Here is a 19420-nt window from a genome sequence, read left to right on the forward strand (position 1 = left end):
GTAGTCCTGGCTAGGTTTGCTGTGCCCTCTTCTAGATAGTTGAACAGCTGCCCGCATCTTCAGGCTGGTCATCCTTAAATGGTTGTTTCCTATTCAGATGAGCATATTTCCCTCTATATCTTTTGGCATTGTTACAAAGCTGCTTAAAAATCCTTGTCTTCTAATCTGGCATGTTGGTCATCTTGGGATCAGTCTTTTTTAGTGCCTTTATATTCACAAGTCACAGTTTCCTGTTTCCCGTGTAAATCCAATCATTCTAGCTTGTCTCATGGATCTTGTCTAAGACTGTTTGAAATGGATACCCTTATGCCGTAGGAAGAGCATTGAGATTTGTTCGTGTTTTAGTAGGGAGTTAGTGAAGAACAACTGCAAATGAGTTTGCTTAGCTTTATCTGGGCTATTGAGAGATGGTACTATGTGTGCATAATTCAGAGGTCAGCAAGAAACCTGGGCGGTTTCTGTGCAGAATTTAGCTCCTCCATATCAGGCGCCCTCCATCCCAGGATTTTATTGTCCACGCTTTTCAGCTTGTAGGAAAACCCAGAACTCTGTCCTCCAGTCTTTACGTCAGTAAGGTCCAGTTTAAGTCACCAGTCAGGAATAAAATGCCTTAAAACTGGGGGTGTCATCTAGTTCTGACCTTTTCTATGAAATGCCACTTTTCTGTCACTTTTTTACTGCTTTGGGTTACTTGTCAATACTTGCATGTAGCTTTTTTTTTTTAAGTCTTCTCCAGAGTATACAGTTGTTTTATCTGAACAAAGGCCAATTTCATAGGAGCTACTTGGGACCTGAGTGGAAATCAAAGCCTGTGTGGGCTGGGTTACATAACTTGAGGCACACACAGCGTGAATACTCTAGAGACATAGCAAAAATGTAAACCTAGTATGCTGACTGGTTCTATGTCAACTTGACCCTAAGCAAGAGTCATCAGAGAGGAAGAAGCTTCAATTGAGAAAATGACTCCATGAGATCCAGCTGTAAGGCATTTTCCTAGTTAGTGATAGATGGGGGAAGACCCAGCCCTGGGCCTGTGGCCATTTGTTCTCTAAGAAAGCAGGCTGAGCAAGCCATGGGGAACAAGTCAGTAAGTAGCACCCTCCAGGTGCTCAACATCATCCTACCTCCAGGTTCTTGCTCTGTTGGCTAGTTCTTGTCCTGACTTCCTTTGGTGTTGAACGACAATGGGGACGTGTAAGCCAAAGAAACCCTTTTCTCCCCACTTGCTCTTTGGTCATAGTCTTTCATCACAACAGTAGCCACCCTAACTAAGACATCTGGGATCTGCATGTTTGATTCAGCTAATGTGACTTGATACAGACAGGTTTATAACCATGTAAGGTAAAGGGGATACGTTCAGTTGGCATGCTTAGAGGAATGAGAAGCTTGATAATTGTCCACTAGGGGGCTCTCGTGAATTCAAATTGCTTCACCATAAACAGGTAAAATTCCACAGCAGGTAATCTAATACCTCTTCCATGAGTACCTTCAGGGATCAAGTATCCTCTACCCTAATATCTCTGATTTTCAAAAGCAATGTTAAATGAGCTCTAGTGAACTGTAATTTCTGTGCAGCTGTGTTAGATGGACAGAGCAAGACTCTCACACAACCCTCTGCCAGATCTGGTGTCTGTGATAGAAAGGAGGGGATACATAGACAAGTTATTTAAAACCTTAACTAGGGATGAGTGACAGCATATAGGAGAAGGGATATTAAGAAGGAAACCCAAACTTCTCCTTTAGGCACACAGAAATATGGTAAATATACAATTAAAAAGATTAGAAAAAAAACAAGTTTAAGGAAGGTGATGTTTCAGCTTTGGCCCTGTTTGAAATATCTGTGAAGCATCTAAGTAGATGCACAGGAATTTGGGAAACTGGGGAGATCTCTGGAATAGAAATCTACATTGAAGAATGCCCAGTAGAGAAGTGATAGATGAGGCTATGGATATGAATGAGATACTCGGATAGAATGTGCCAAGTGAAAAGAGAATTGATGATACAGCCTGGTTAGAGGGCAGAGAATAATAAGAGGGTCAGTTTGGGAAATTGTGAAGTCACTATAAAAGGGGAATTAGAAAAGGTTGTATGTAGAAGTAAAGGAGACGTTCAACCCAGTGGTGTTCAGTAGGGTCTAATGCTGTAAAAGCAAGCATTGTACACAGAACATATCAGATCTAACATTTGTAGTTGGAATGCAGTGTCCAGGAGCACGATCATTTTGCAATAACACAGAGTTCATGGGGTGGTAAACTGCTTAGAGGTGGTATCATGTAGCTCCTGTTAACCATTCTTCTCAGTAGTCATCCCCCGTGTGGTCCCATGCTCTCAAGTTTGGTGCGTTCTATAAGTAGTTTTAACTGATAGTATGTATGGAACTGATGCTACTTGTTTACAGATAAGTGTAGCTCACGCCCCTCATCAAAGAGCCTTTCAACCAGGTGTGGTGGTGCATTTCTTTAATCCCAGCACTGGGGAGGCAAAGGCAGGTGGATCTCTACTAGACTAGGCCAGTCATGTCTACCTACTGAATTCCAGGCCAACTCCCATAACATAATGAGACCCCGTCTATACAGGCACATGTGCGTGCACATACACACAGATAAATAAACAAAAAGCTCCCATTTATAACAGATAGAGGTTAATATAGAGATACAGAGATCCACAAGTGGTCAGATCGCAAAGACTAAGTGCCTGTGGGATGCCCAACTCCAGCTGATAGATCTGGAATGGCACCCTACACCTAAGGCTAAGGGAAAAGTCACAGAAGGGAAGGTAGGAAGTGAGAACCATAGGACCGAAATATCTGTTGTTTTATAGTGTCCCATAGACATGTGTACATGACAGAGGAAAATGTATCCATGAACTCTCAGCAATGTTTGCCTGAACAAAACCAGCATAATGACAGCACCAGTTGACCTGCCACCACATGGTCCCACTCCTAGATCACAAGCGGCAAGTGGCCAGTGGCTGATAAGATAGGGTGAATGAGTTTCCTCTAGGGATGAACTTTCACAGAGGCTGTAACTAATAATTAAAGGAGAGGCTGTAGTTGAAGAGGGGGAAGAGAGAGAGGAGAAAGAGAATACTCTTGCATGAAGTTCCCCCAAGACACTTAAAAAAACAGTAGGTTGTAAGCCACCTCACTTTCACTGTAGCCTTTTGGTTCCATGAACAACCATATAAGAAGTCTGTCTTGCTAATCAGGATAAGTGGAGGATACTTGAGATGACATGGAAAAGGAGCACCCTGGTTAATCCCAGGTTTCTAGATCTGAACAGGCATGTGAAAGAGACCATCTGGGCCCCTCCAGACCTATTACTGACCAGCTAGGTACCATGGAGTGGCCTAGTAGAAAAGAAGCAGAGTAAATTTAAACCACAAGGGAATGGCCTGATAGCAGCTAGGCTCCCTATGCAATTGAAGGAATATTTTACTTGAATAGTACTTTGACATGATGTATTTATATTCTTATTCTAATTTTAAGGTACAGGTGTTTTGCCTAAATATACATTTGGGCAGCACATACATCCTGGTACCTCTGAAGGCCAAAAGAGGGTGTCCTCTGGCACTGCACTTACAGATATTAGTGAGCCATCATGTGGGTGCTAGGAATCGGACCTGGGTCCTCTGCAAGAGGAGACCGTGCTTTTAACTGCTAAGCCATCTCTCAGCTCCTGGGGGACTTTTTAAAATAATACTGATAGATACATGGGACTGTGTACAATTAATAGGGGACTTTGCTATAATGATGGTATGTGCTTGGAAACGTGCATATACAGATAGGGAAAAGCTAGGAGGAAGAAGAATTGAGATGCAAAAGAGGAAGGAGATAGCTGATGTATAAGATATCTAAGAAGGGAAGATGAGATCCAAACTCTGCTGATGGAACTGAGCTTTGTACTTTTCGGCCTATTTTTCCTTTGTTTTCTTCTTTGATATTTTCTTTATTTACATTTCAAATGTTATCCCCTTTCTGATTTCCCTTCTGGAATCCCCTATTGCTTCCCCTCTGATGCTGCCTCTATGAGAGTATTCCCCCACCTACCCACCCACTCCCTCCTATCTCCCCACCCTGGCTTTCCCCCACACCTGGGAATTGAGACTTTACAGGGCCAAGGGCCTCACCTCTCATTGATGCCCAATAAGGCCATCCTCTGCTACATATGTGGCTGGAGCCATGGGTCCCTCTTTGGTTGGTGGTTTAGTCCCTGGGAGCTCTGGGGAGTCTGGTTAGTGGATATTGTTGTTCTTCCTATGGGGTTGCAAACCCCTTCAGCTCCTTCCATCATTTTTCTAACTCCTTAATTAGGTACCCTGTTCTCAGTTCAATGGTTGGCTGCGAGCATTCTCCTCTGTATTTGTCATGCTCGGGCAGAGCCTCTCAGGAGACAGCTATATCAGGCTCCTGACAGTGTGGACTTCTTGGCATCAGCAATATTGTCTGGGTTTGGGGACAGTATATGGGATGGATTCCTGGATGGGACTGTCTCTGGATGACCTTTCCCCCAGTCTCTACTCCACACTTTGTCTCTGTATTTCCTCCTGTGAATATTTTGTTCTCCCCTATTTGGTCTTCCTTCTTCTTGAGCTTCATGTGGTCATGTGGATTTTGCATTTTGGGTAATTTGAGCTTTTGGGCTAATATCCACCTGTCAGTGAGTGCATAGCATGTATGATCTTTTGTGATTGGTTTACCTCACTCAGGATGAAATTTTCTAGTTCCATCCATTTGCCTATGAATTTCATGAAGTCATTGTTTTTAATAGCTGAATAGCATTCCATTGTGTAAATATACCATATTTTCTGTAACCATTCCTCTGTTGAAGGACATCTGGGTTCTTTCCAGCTTCTGGCTATTATAAATAAGACTGCTATGAACATAGTGGAGCATGTGTCCTTGTTATATGTTGGGGCATCTTTTGGATATATGCCCAGGAGTGGTATAGCTGACTCCTCAGGTAGTACAATGCCCAGTTTTCTAAGGAAACTCTAGACTGATTTCCAGAATGGCTGTACCAGCTCAAAATCCCACAAACAGTGGAAGAGTGTTCCTCTTTCTCTACATCCTCACCATCATCTGTTGTCACCTGATTTTAGCCATTCTGACTGGTGTGAGGTGGAATCTCAGGGTTGTTTTGATTTGCATTTCCCTGATGACTAAGTATGTTGAACATTTCTTTGGGTGCTTCTCAGCCATTCGATAATTCTTCAGTTGAGAATTCTTTGTTTAAATCTGTCCCCCATTTTTAATAGGGTTATTTGATTCTCTGGAGTCTAACTTAAGTTCCTTGTATACATTAGATATTAGTTCTCTATCAGATGTAGGATTGGTAAAGATCCTTTCCCAATCTGTTGGTTGCCGTTTTGTCCTAATGACAGTGTCTTTTGCTTTACAAAATCCTTGCAGTTTTATGAGGTCCCATTTGTCAATTCTTGATGTTAAAGCATAAGCCATTGGTGTTTTGTTCAGGAAATTTCCCCCAGTGCCCATGTGTTCAAGACTCTTCCCTACTTTTTCTTCTATTAGTTTGAGTGTATCTGGTTTGATGTGGAGGTCCTTGATCCACTTGGACTTAAGCTTTGTACAGGGTGATAAGAATGGCTCGATCTGCATTCTTCTACATGCTGACCTCCAGTTGAACCAGCACCATTTGCTGAAAATGCTATCTTTTTGCCATTGGATGGTTTTGGCTCCTTTGTCAAAGAACAAGTGACCATAGGTGTGTGGGTTCATTTCTGGGTCTTCAATTCTATTCCACTGGTCTATCTGTCTGTCTCTATACCAATACCATGCAGTAATAGTGCTTGAGTTCAGGGATAGTGATCCCCCCAGATGTTCTTTTATTGTTGAGTATAGTTCTCGCTATCCTGGTTTTTTTGTTATTCCAGATGAATTTGCAAATTGTTCTGTCTAACTCTATGAAGAATTGGATTGGAATTTTGATGAGGATTGCATTGAATCTTTAGATCACTTTTGGTAAAATGGCCATTTTTACTATATTAATCCTGCCAATCCATGACCATGAGCATGGGAGATCTTTCTATCTTCTGAGATCTTCTTCAATTTCTTTCTTCAGAGGCTTGAAGTTCTTATTGTACAGATCTTTTACTTGCTTGGTTAAAGTCACACCGAGGTATTTTATATTATTTGGGACTATTATGAAGGGTGTTTCCCTAATTTCTTTCTTGGCTTGTTTCTCTTTTGTGTAGAGGAAGGCTACTGATTTATTTGAGTTAATTTTATACCCAGCCACTTTGCTGAAGTTGTTTATCAGCTTTAGTAGTTCTCTGGTGGAACTTTTGGGATCACTTAAATATACTATCATATCATCTGCAAATAGTGATATTTTGACTTCTTCCTTTCCAATCTCCTTTTGTTGTCTTATTGCTCTGGCTAGGACTTTGAGAACTATATTGAATAAGTAGGAAGAGAGTGGGCAGCCTTGTCTAGTCCCTGATTTTAGTGGGATTGCTTCAAGTTTCTCTCCATTAAGTTTGATGTTGACTTCTGGTTGCTTGTATATGGATTTTACTCTGTTTAGGTATGGGCCTTGAATTCCTTTTCTTTCCAAAACTTTTAGCATGCAGAGGTGTTGAATTTTATCAAATGCTTTCCCAACATCTAATGAAATGACCACATGGTTTTTTCTTTGAGTTTGTTTATATAATGGATTATGTTGATGGATTTCTGTATATTGAACCATCCCTGCATCCCTGGGATGAAGCCTACTTGATCATGATGGATGATCGTTTTGATATGTTCTTGCATTGGGTTTGTAAGAATTTTATTGAGTACTTTTGTATCAATGTTCATAAAGGAAATTTGTCTGGAGTTTTTTCTTTGTTGAGTCTTTGTGTAGTTTAGCTATAACTGTAGTTGTGGCTTCCTAGAATGAATTAGGTAATGTTCCTTCTGTTTCTATTTTGTGGAATAGTTTGAAGAGTATTGGTATTAGGACTTCTTTCATGGTCTGTAGAATTCTGCAATAAATCCATCTGGTCCTGGAATTTTTTTCGTTAGGAGACTTTTTAATAACTGATTCTATTTTTTTAGGGGTTATGGGATAGTTTAGATGGTTTATGTGATCCCGATTTAACTTTGATACCTAGTACCTGTCTAGAAAATTGTCCATTTCTTCCAGATTCTCTAGTTTTGTTGAGTATAGGCCTTTGTAGTAGGATCTGATGATTTTTTGAATTTCTCCAGTTTCTGTTGTGTGTCTCCCTTTTCATTCCTGATTTTGTTAATTTGGATATTGTCTCTGTGCCCTCTGGTTAGTTTGGCTAAGGGTTTATCTATCTTGTTGATTTTTTTCTCAAAGAACCAGCTCCTGGTTTTGTTGATTCTTTGTATAGTCCTTTTTGTTTCTACTTGGTTGATTTTAGCCCTGAGTTTGATTATTTCCTGCCTTCTACTTCTACTGGGTGTATTGGCTTCTTTTTGTTCTAGAGCTTTCAGATATGCTGTCAAGCTGCTGACGTATGCTCTTTCCTGTTTCTTTCTGCAGACACTCAGAGCTGTGAGTTTTCCTCTTAGCACTGTGTTCCATAAAGTTGGATATGCTGTGCCTTCATTTTCATTGAATTCTAAAAAGTCTTTAATTTTTCTTTATTTCTTCCTTGACTAAGTTATCATTGAGTAGAGCATTGTCCAGTTTTCATGTGTACGTGGCCTTTCTGTTGTTTTTGTTATTGAAGACCAGCTGTAATCCATGGTGATCTGATAGGTGATCCTGTTTTGTGACCCATTATACGGTCATTTTTGGAGAAGGTACCCTGAGGTGCTGAGAAGAAGTTATATTCTTTTGTTTTAGGATGAACTGTCCTACAGATATCTGTCAAATCCATTTGTTTTATAACTTCTATTGGTTTCTCTGTGTCTCTGTTTAGTTTCTATTTCCATGATATGTCTATTGCTAAGAGTGGGGTGTTGAAGTCTCCCACTATTATTTTGTGAGGTACAATGTGTGCTTTGATCTTTAGTAAGGTTTCTTTTATGTATGTAGGTGCCCTTGTATTTGGAGCATAGATAGTCAGAATTGAGAGTCTTCTTAATGGATTTTTCCTTTGATAAGTATGAAGTGCCCTTATCCTTTTTGATAACATTTGTTTGAAAATCAATTTTAGTTGATGTTAGAATGGCTACTCCGGCTTCTTTCTTGGGGCCATTTGCTTGGAAAATTTTTTCCAGCCTTTTACTCTGAAGTAGTGTCTGTCTTTTTCACTGAGGTGCGCTTCCTGTATGCAGGAAATACTGGGTCCTGTTTACATATCCAGTCTTTTAGTCTATGTCTTTTTATTGGAGAATTGAGTCCGTTGATGTTGAGAGATATTAAGGAATAGTGATTGTTGTTTCCTGTTGCTTTGTTGTTAGAGGTGAGATTATGTTTGTCTTTCTTCTTTTGTGTTTGTTGCAAGGAGATTACTTTCTTGCTTTTTCTAGGATGTATTTTCCATCCTTGTGTTGGAGTTTTCCATTTATTTTCCTTTGTGGTGCTGGAGTTGTAGAAAGATATTGTGTAAGTTTGGTTTTGTCATGGAATATCTTGGTTTCTCCATCTATGTTAATTGAGAGTTTTGCAGGATACAGTAACCTGGGCTGGCAGTTGTGTTCTCTTGGGGTCTGTATGACATCTGTCCAGGATCTTCTGGCTTTCATAGTCTCTGGTGAAAAGTCTGATGTGATTCTGATAGGTCTGCCTTTAAGTGTTACTTGACCTTTTTCCCTTACTGCTTTTAATATTCTTTTTTTCTTTTGTGCATTTGGGGTTTTGACTATTATGTGACGGGGGGAGTTTCTTTTCTGGTCCAACCTATTTGGAGTTCTATAGGCTTCTTGTATGTTTATGGGCATCTCTTTCTTTAGGTTAGGGAAGTTTTCTTCTATTATTTTGTTGAAGGTATTTACTGGTCCTTTGAGATGGGAGTCTTCACTCTCTTCTATACCTATTATCCTTAGGTTTGATCTTCTCATTGAGTCCTGGATTTCCTGTATGTTTTGGGTTAGGAACTTTTCCGTTTTGCATTTTCTTTCATTGTTGTGTCAATGTTTTCCATGGTAGCTTCTGTATCTGAGATTCTCTCTTCTATTAATTGTATTCTGTTGGTGATGCTTGCATTTATGGTTCCTGATCTCTTTCCTAGGTTTTCTGTCTCCAGGGTTTTCTCCTTTTGTGATTTCTTTATTATTTCTATTTCCACGATCCTGGATGATTTTGTTCAATTTCTTTACCTGTTTGGTTGTGTTCTCCTGTATTTCTTCTTTTTTTTTTTTTTTTTTTTTTTTTTTTTTTTTTTGGAGCTGGGGGACCAACCCAGGGCCTTTGCGCTTGCTAGGGCAAGCGCTCTACCACTGAGCTAAATCCCAACCCCTTCTCCTGTATTTCTTTAAGGGAGTTATTTATGTCCTTCTTAAAGTCCTCTATCATTATCATCATGAGATATGATTTTAAATCAGAATCTTGTTTTCAGGTGTGATGGGATGTCCAGGACTTGCTGTAGTGGAAGAATTGGGTAGCCTTGGGTTTTGTTGCTTATGTTCTTGTGCTTGCCTCTTGTCATCTAGTTATCTCTAGTGCCTGCGCTTGTTGTCTCTGACTGGACCCTGTCCTTCTTATGACCTTGATTGTATCAGAACTCCTCAGAGTCCAGGAGTCTCTGGGATTCTGGGATCCTGGGATCCTGAGTGTGTCAGAACTCCTGGCAGTCAAGCCACCTCTGAGATACTGAAGTCCTGGTGTGACCAGGCTCCTCAAGAGCGTGGGAGATCTCCTGGGAGTCAAGCTTTCTCAGGGTGTTGCAGGAGTGGGTGGGGGGAGGTCAAAGCCCTGAGTTTGCTCTGAGCACAGATAAAAGCTGTACAGTGCCACATGTTGCTCTGGGAGTTGTGTTTCCAAGGTTCCTATATGGGTCCCAGTTATGCTGGGTGTTAGGGAAGAAGTTGTGATTTCAACTGTGTCCTTGAGTGTGTCAGAGCTCCAGTGCTCCTGGTTGTGTATGATCTCCTGGGAGTTTAGCTTCCTCTGTGATTCTGTGATCCTATGCTCCTGTGATTCTGTGTTCCTGTGAACCCAGGGGTGTTAGTGTACCTGGGTGATAGGCTTCCTGTAGAACGTGTTGTGGAAATTGGTACGGAACTAGCGCTCAAGGTCTGGTCTGCTCAGGGTACAAGTTCAGACTGGAAGGGACACCTGAGGCTGGCTGGGCAGGGGTTCCAGCATCCATGGATCCCAGGGGACTCAGTCACTCCAGGTGTTGGGACAGATGTTGTGTCCTCCTCACCTATGATCCTAGATGTGTTAGCACACCTGGGTGATGGGCTTCCTCTGGGTGTTGTGGGAATAGGTGTGGAACCAGTGCCCAAGGTCTGCTCAGGGAATAAGTTCAGACCGGAAGAGCTCAGCTTTTTTTGTTAATTGGATATTTTTTATTTATATTTCTTATTTTTTTAGTTTCTTTCTTTTTTATTTATTAGATATATTTCTTTACTTACATTTCAGATGATATTCCCCTTCCCAGTTTCCTGTCTATAAGCCCTCCTTCCCTCCCCTTCCTCTTCCCCCATACCGGTATTCCCCCATACTTCCCCTTACTGCCCCTCCCCCCCATATTCCCCTGCTGGGGGCTCCAACCTTAGCAGGACCAAGGGCTTCCCTTCCACTGGTGCCCCAACAAGGCTATTCTCTGCTACATATGCATTTGGAGCCTTGGGTCAGTCTGTGTATAGACTTTGGGTAGTGGTTTAGTCCCTGGTAGCTCTGGTTGGTTGGCATTGTTGTTCTTATGGGGTTGCAAGCCCCTTCAGCTCTTTCAATGCTTCCTCTAATTCCCCACAAGGGGGTCCTGTTCTCAGTTTGGTTGTTTGCTGCTAGCATTGACCTCTGTACTGGACATGCTCTGGATGTGTCTCTCAGGGGAGATCTATATCCAGTCCCTTTCAGCACACACTTTTTAGCTTCATCAATCTTATCTAGCTTTGGTGGCTATACATATATGGGCCACATGTGGGGCAGGCTCGGAATGGCCATTCCTTGAGTTGCTGCTCTAAATTTTGCTTCCATATCCCCTCCTATGGATATTTTCCCCCTTTTAAGAAGGAGTAGGAGCATCCGCATTTTGGTCATCCTTCTTCTTGAGCTTCCTGTTGTCTGTGGATTGCATCTTGGGTAATTTGAACTTTTGGGCTGATATCCACTTATCAATGAGTGCATTCCAAGTGTGTTTTTCTGTGATTGGGTTAGCTCACTCAGGATGATATTTTCCAGTTCCATTCATTTGCCTATGAATTTCATAAAGTCATTGTTTTTGATAGCTGAGTAATATTCCATTGTGTAGATGTAACACATTTTCTGTATCCATTCCTCTGTTGAAGGGCATCTGGGTTCTTTCCAGCTTCTGGCTATTATAAATAAGGCTGCTATGAACATAGTGGAGCATGTGTCTTTTTTATATGTTGGAGCATCTTTTGGATATATGCCCAGGAGAGGTATAGCTGGATCCTCAGGCAGTTCAATGTCCAATGTTCTGAGGAACTTCCAGACTGATTTCCAGAGTGGTTGTACCAGTCTGCAATCCCACCAACAATGGAGGAGTGTTCCTCTTTCTCCACATCCTCGCCAGCATCTGCTGTCACCTGAGTTTTTGATCTTAGCCAATCTGACTGGCGTGAGGTGGAATCTCAGGGTTGTTTTGATTTGCATTTCCCTTATGACTAAAGATGTTGAACATTTCTTTTGGTGCTTTTTTTGTTACTCAGTAATCCTGAGCTGAGAATGTTTTTTTAGCTCTGTACCCCATTTTTAATAGGGTTATTTGGCTCTCTGGGTTCTTTTGTACATTTTGGATATTAGCCCTCTACCAGATGTGGGATTGGTAAAGATTTTTTCCCAATCTGTTGGTTGCTGTTTTGTCCTAACGACAGTGTCCTTTGCCTTACAGAAGCTTTGCAGTTTATGAGGTCCCATTTGTCGATTCTTGATGTTAAAGCATAAGCCATTGGTGTTTTGTTCAGGAAATTTTCTCCAGTGCCCATGTGTTCGAGACTCTTCCCCACTTTTTCTTCTATTATTTTGAGTGTATTTGGTTTGATGTGGAGGTCCTTGATCCACTTGGACTTAAGCTTTGTACAGGGTGATAAGAATGGCTCGATCTGCATTCTTCTACATGCTGACCTCCAGTTGAACCAGCACCATTTGCTGAAAATGCTATCTTTCTTCCATTGGATGGTTTTGGCTCCTTTGTCAAAGATCAAGTGACTATAGGTGTGTGGGTTCATTTCTGGGTCTTCAATTCTATTCCACTGATCTATCTGCCTGTCTTTGTACCAAGACCATACAGTTTTTATCACTATTGCTCTGTAATAGTGCTTGAAGTCAGGGATGGTGATTCCCCCAGAAGTTCTTTTATTTTTGAGCATAGTTTTCGCTATCCTGGATTTTTTGTTATTACAAGTGAATTTGCAAATTGCTCTTTCTATCTCTATAAAGAATTGAGTAGGAATTTGATGGGGATTGCATTGAGTATGTAGATCACTTTTGGCAAAATTGCCATCTTTACTATATTAATCCTGCCAGTCCATGAGCAGGGAAGATCTTTCCATCTTCTGAGATCTTCTTCAATTTCTTTCTTCAGAGACTTGAAGTTCTTGTCATACAGATCTTTCACTTGCTTGGTTAGCGTCACACCAAGATATTTTATATTATTTGGGACTATTGTGAAGGGTGTCATTTCCCTAATTTCTTTCTCAGCCTGTTTATCCTTTGAGTACAGGAAGGCTACTGATTGAGTTAATTTTATAACCCGACACTTTTCTGAAGTTATCAGGTTAAGTAGTTCTCTGGTGGAACTTTTGGGGTCACTTAAGTATATCATATCATCTGCAAATAGTGATATTTTGACTTCCTCCTTTCCAATTTGTATCCCTTTGACCTCCTTTTGCTGTCTGATTGTTCTGATTACTCAAAGCCCTAGCCAGAACTATATTGAATAAGTAGGGAGAGAGTGGGCAGCCTTGTCTATTCCCTGATTTTAGTGGGATTGCTTCAACTTTATCTCCATTTAGTTTGATGTTAGCTACTGGTTTACTGTATATTGCTTTTACTGTGTTTAGATATGGGCCTTGAATTCCTGATCTTTCCAGGACTTTTATCATGAAGGGGTGTTGAATTTTGTCAAATGCTTTCTCAGCATCTAATGAAATGATCATGTGATTCTTATCTTTTGAGTTTGTTTATATACTGGATTACATTGATGGATTTTCATATACTAAACCATCCCTGCATCCCTGGGATGAAGCCTATTTGATCATGATGGATGATCGTTTTACTGTGTTCTTGGATTCGGTTTGCAAGAATTTTATTGAGTATTTTTGCATCAATATTCATAAGGGAAATTGGTCTGAAGTTCTCTTTCTTTGTTGCGTCTGTGTGGCTTCATAGAAGGAATTTGGTAATGCTCCTTCTGTTTTAATTTTGTGGAATAGTTTGGATAGTATTGTTATGAGGTCTTCTATGAAGGTCTGATAGAATTCTGCACTAAACCCGTCTGGACCTGGGCTCTTTTTGGTTGGGAGACATTTAATGACTGCTTCTATTTCCTTAGGAGTTATGGGGTTGTTTAACTGGTTTATCTGTTCCTGATTTAACTTTGGTACCTGGTATCTGTCTAGGAAATTGTCCATTTCCTGTAGATTTTCAAGTTTTGTTGAATATAGGCTTTTATGGTAAGATCTGATGATTTTTTGAATTTCCTTTGAATCTGTAGTTATGTCTCCCTTTTCGTTTCTGATTTTGTTAATTCGGACACACTCTCTGTGTCCTCTCATTAATCTGGCTAAGGGATTATCTATCTTGTTGATTTTCTCAAAGAACCAACTTTTGGTTCTGTTGATTCTTTCTATGGTCCTTTTTTTTTCTACTTGGTTGATTTCAGCTCTGAGTTTGATTATTTCCTGCCTTCTACTCCTCCTGGGTGTATTTGCTTCTTTTTGTTCTAGAGCTTTTAGGTGTGCTGTCAAGCTGCTGACATATGCTCTTTCCTGTTTCTTTCTGCAGGCACTCAAGCGCCTATGAGCTTTCCTTTTAGCACAGCTTTCATTGTGTCCCTTTATTTCTATTTCAAAGCAAGAGATGCTTGTTTTCCAATGGGCTCCAAAAATAAATCCCATGTACTGGAGTCAAGAGAATATATAAAAGTTAGATAGGAGTTAATTGGTTTCCCAAGAATGTTTGACCTGTTCCTTATTAGAATTGCTTAGAAGCCAGGGAGTAATTGGTATCTCTGCCTGTGGGTCAACAACTAAACTCCATTATACTAAAGCCATGTCTATACATAAGCCATTCCTCCATAGAGTGGAGCTGGTCTGGGCTCCGTGGGCTTTCAGAATGGTAGAGGCTTTAAGTTGGGTTCTAGTAGATAACTGTATCATAAAAAAGGCCTTCTCTTTCCTGCAGATATCTGCAGACTTCCACATGCTAATGAGGAAAAATGTGACAAGGGAAAGTGGAAAAGCAACTCAGTATAACAGTAAACTTCTGTAAAAATCATCTATTATGGAAAATTGTAATCACACATAAAATTACACAGACCAGCACAATGAACCTATATATATCTATCATCTGGCTTCAGTGATTCCTAATTTCTTATAAAATACAAAATATAAAGTGGATGCTAAGATCTGTAAATTTAATACTAGGGAGAGTGAGTCAAGGTAATTGCAGTGCCAGCCTGCACTACATAGTGACCTTCTGGCTAGCCTAAAACACAGGAAGAACCTGTCAATAAAAATTAAACAAATGGAAAATAATTAGCAATTTTGCTCATAATTTTAATGGTATATATTTTATTACATCTAGAGTTGATCCTCATTACTTAATAATTTCATATTTATAACTTGGACTATTTGCTAAAGTTTATCTGTACTTCTGTAGTTAGTATGTGGAGTACTTTCTTGGTAGTTTGTGGACCTGCACAGAGGGCCAGGCACTATATGTTCCCAGCTATGTTTGAAGAGGGAACCACATTTCTCCTATCTGTTATCACACTTTAAGTGGCCTTTTCATGGTCATTTTAATGTTACATTTTTGCCTCTTTTGTTGGTGATTTCACTGTTTAAAGTAGCCAATAACAATAATGCCAATGCCAGAAAGATGTGGTGTGTCTTAAGGAGACCATATATGCATTTAGATAGGCTCATTTTGGCATGAGCTATAATGCTATCGGCTATGATATTGGAGGTAATAAATCTTGTAAATCTAGAAAAGGAAGTTTGGCAGCCTGTGCATGAGACTGCTCATAAAAGTGATGAATTAATACTTATTTATTTTTGGGTGCGTGTGATGTATGTGTGTGTGTGTGTGTGTATGTGTGTGTGTGTTGATGTGTATACAAGAGCATGCCATTTGTGCGTATGAGTATCTCTGTCTCCCTGTCTCCCCCCTTCTCTCTCCCTCCATCCCTCCTTTTCTCCTTCCTCTCTCTCCCTCCCCCCCATGTGTGTGTAGGGCAGAGGTTGACATTGGGTGATTTCTTAGTTACTATTCTATTGCTATAAAGAGACACCAGGAACAAGGCAACTTACAAAATAAAGGGGACTTGCTTACAGTTTCAAAAGGTGAGTTCATAGTCATTGTGGTGGGGAGCATGTCAGCAGGCAGGCATGGCACTGGAACTGTAGCTAAGAACTTAAATATTATCCACAAGAAGCACGGGGAAAGAGGAAAAAGGGGGACCAGGCATGGGCTTTGAAACCTCAAAACCCACACCCAGTGACACACATCTTCCATCAAAATCACACTTTGTAATTCTCCCCTAAACTCTTCCAACCACTGGGAGTCAAGAATTTAGATAATGCGAGCCTGTGGGGACCATTCTCATTCCAACCATCATATTCTCCATCTTTTGTTTTGAGAGAGAACTCTCAGCGAACCTGCACCTCCCCAGTGAGCCTCCTGTCTCTGCCTTCACAGAGCTCTGAGATTGCAGGCACATGCCACTGTACTGGTTCTTTTACATGGATCCCAAGGGTTGCAACATCCACTTTATTGGCCAAAGTATCACCCCAACCTCAATACAAGTCTAATTTGCATTTCTTTCATTCTAAGGATAATGAACATTTTGTTTGATTTTTGAGACAGGGTTTCTCTGGTGTAGCTCTGGCTAACCTGGAACTCACTCTGTAGACCAGGCTAGCCTCAAACTCAGGTCCACTTGCCTCTGCATCCTGAGTGCTAGGATGTAAAAGGTGTGTGGGCCAGCACTATCTGGCAAGAATATTGCACTTTTAAATTAATTAGTTTTTAAATTTTGTTGATTAATTTATTTGTGTATTTATGTATTATTTGTGTGCGTGTATGTATGTGTGTGTATGTGCGTATATGCATTGCATACATAAGGAGGTAAGAGGGTAACTTACTGGAACCAATTCTCTCCTAGCTTGGATCCTAGACATTAAATTTAGATCATTAGGTTTGGTAGCAAGTGCTTTGACTTGCTGAGCCATCTTGCTGGCCTCTTGATTTAGTTTTTTAATTAACATATAAAGTAACAATTTCTATTAGGGTGTTTTAGAACAGCTTGTTTTATTGCTACTCTCTGATCAATCTTCTCTCTCATCCCCACCTTGTACCTTCCATCCAGTCTCCATTTTCAAAGTGTTATTATCATATATTATGCATAATATTAGATTTTAGTATGACCATTTTCATACATGCATATAATATATTTCCCTGTTACCTTCTTTTGCCCCACTCCCACTTCTGCTCATCCCTTTCCTTCCTAGCTAGCTGCCTTCTCACTTTTATATGTAACTCAATGTGTTTCATTCGGGTTCTTTTTAGGAACATTGGTGAGTGTTTGTTTACAGGAGCATGAATGACTGACATCTCTCCTTCCTCCATCAATACTAACTACATATAAGTCATCAGAGAGTGTTAGAGCCATGGTCCTATCCCACAAAAAAAATGTTCTTTCTTCTTTTGGTAGTCATCTGTTCAATTTATTTGCCTTATATTTCTGGAGTTTGAGTTTTGGAGCTCTTTGTAGATTCCAGATAATCAATCCCCTCTTGTACGTAGAACTGGCAACAATTTTCTTCCATTCTATGGGCTGTCTCTGTCCAGTTGTTTCCTTTGTTCTGTAAAAGCTTTATAATTTCATGACATCTCACTTGTGATTTTCTGGGATTCTTTCCTGCAGTAGTTGAAGCCCTTTCAAAGTTCTTGCCTGTGCCTAATCTTAGAAAACAAAAACCAAACCCAAGAACAATAAACAGCGTTATTATATGATCTACAGGGATGACTTATTTGTTTTCTGGGCTTTGATCTTCCTCAGCTACACCTCGGACTTCTTGATGTATACTACATAACTATTTGCTCTACCACGCTGAGCCACTCCTGATGCAACATAGGCAAGAAGCTTACTCTGCTGGAATTTATGGCTCTTGAAATATGTCCCCTGTGTTTTTCTATAGTGCTTTCAGAATTTATTCAAACTGAATTAATTTTTGTTCTGTGTTAGAGACATGAATATAGTTTCTTTAATTTAGTTTTTCCAGCCCCATCTCGTGTAATTTTTGCACCTTTGTGGAAAATAAGGTGGTTGTAGCTGCATGGGTTTACTTATGGGTCCATTCTTCTAGTCCATGTCGGTGTCGTGCTGTTTTTGTTCCTGTGACTTTGTAGCATAATCTGCGATTAGATATTGGGATACTTCCAGCACTGTTCTTTCTGCTCAAGATTGCTTTGGCTAAATCAAGGTCTTTAGTGCTTCCGTTGGAATTTTAGGATTTTTTTTTCTAAAACCTTTTCTGTGGTGAATGTTGTTGGAATTTTTATGGGAATTGTATTGACTCTGTGTGGAAGAGTAATACTTTTAAAATACCAATATGTTATATATTCAAATATGTCCTATACAGCTTAGGTTTTTGTTTTGAATCTTTTATAAAACAAGGAGTTTTAATTTTGTTTAGTTCTAATTAAAAAAAATGTGTGTGTGTGTGTGCTATATGACTTTATTTTGCCAATGCCAAAGAACTTGAGTAAAGTGGAATTCTTCAAAAGTAATGGACAAACAAGTGATGGACTAATTTGGTCAGCAGAAGGAATTTTAAGACAAAATAACATTCAGATTGGGATTCCATTATAGTGAGAAGGCACAACAAGTGAAATATAAAGATAGGGAAAATGTACAGTTTGGCAAGGAAAAGAGAGCCTTCACACACAAAAAAATGAAAGTCATCACAGTGGATGCTTACACAGGGAAACATTTCCTCAGGGTCAACAGTAAAGGCACACAAAGACCACTGACACTGTGATCTAATAAGACCAGGTTATATATCAAGCTGGAAGCAGAATTCAGCATAATCATTCACTGGGGTTCTGCTCTTGCAGGCATAGAAGAAGCAAGTGGAAATGAATCACAAAGACTTGCTCCAAGGCTACAGAAAGTCCGTGAATCCAGGCACTGGGTATAATTGGTTGGATTCCCTGAAAAAAGACCCAGAGAAGCCGCTGCATGGAGCTGGAAAGATGAAGCCCAAGTTACAGCAGAGGACCAGGATATTGGAGAGTCTAAAACTGCTTATCCACTGAGGAAAGCTGCAAGAACACAGTGGAACAAGCCCAAGACAAAAGTGACATGTGCTGTAGGTGGCAGAACTGGAGTGCTGGTACTACCCAAATTTAGAGCTCAGATGATCCCGTCATGAGTGCTTCATGCTAGCTATGGAGCCGTAGGATTAGGTGTTGGTTGTAACTGGGGTTTTGTTTTGCTTTTTAATCCAACCTTTCCTTGTTATTCTCCCATTCGTTCCTATTTGGGGTGGGAATGTTTCTTTGTTTTTGTGTATTAGAAGTGTTCAGCTTGTGTCTTCATGTCATAGGTGCTCAAAATGAAGAGATGGTCTGGAGTCTCAGAAGAGACTGATTTTTTTTTTTCAGAGCTGAGGACCGAACCCAGAGACTGATTTTTTGAGCAGAGCTGTAACTGTTAAAGAGAGAGACCAAATGAGACTTTATGAACCAGGGTAGAATAACTAAGGTGATGTTTGATGTCAGGTTTGCAGGAAGTAGAATTATAATGATTAATTTTCATTGCCAATTTAATAGGATTTAGAATCACCTAAGAGACAGCTCTGTGCTTATATGTAAGTGCAGATCTAGACAGATTTACCATAGAAGGGAAATTTTCCCTTAAATGTTGTGACATCCTATGAACTGGGGTCCCAGACAGAATAAAAAGGGGAACTGAGAGAAGTACCAGCATTCATTTCTTTATGCCATCTACCAAGTGTCAGGTGAGCGCATTTCTGTTGGTCTGTTTATGGGTTCTCTGTTCATTTCTGGTTTATGTCTTACACTACCCCAGCAGCAAATCTCAATAGCCTTTGTATAATAAACATTAATATTTGGTAGAGTGATTA

The 19420-nt window shown here is 40.2% G+C and overlaps 1 long non-coding RNA gene across 2 annotated transcripts in view; it reads left to right on the forward strand.

The window, feature by feature from the left end:
* LOC116888859 overlaps window positions 1-19420 on the forward strand; it is a 38105-nt gene extending 18685 nt beyond the window's left edge. For both annotated transcript variants that reach the window (XR_004386348.1, XR_004386349.1), the window contains one exon: window positions 18390-19420. This is a non-coding gene — a long non-coding RNA (uncharacterized LOC116888859). The remainder of the gene's footprint in view (window positions 1-18389) is intronic.

This window comes from Rattus rattus, chromosome X (genome assembly GCF_011064425.1).
Source record: "Rattus rattus isolate New Zealand chromosome X, Rrattus_CSIRO_v1, whole genome shotgun sequence".
NCBI classification, from domain to species: domain Eukaryota; kingdom Metazoa; phylum Chordata; class Mammalia; order Rodentia; family Muridae; genus Rattus; species Rattus rattus.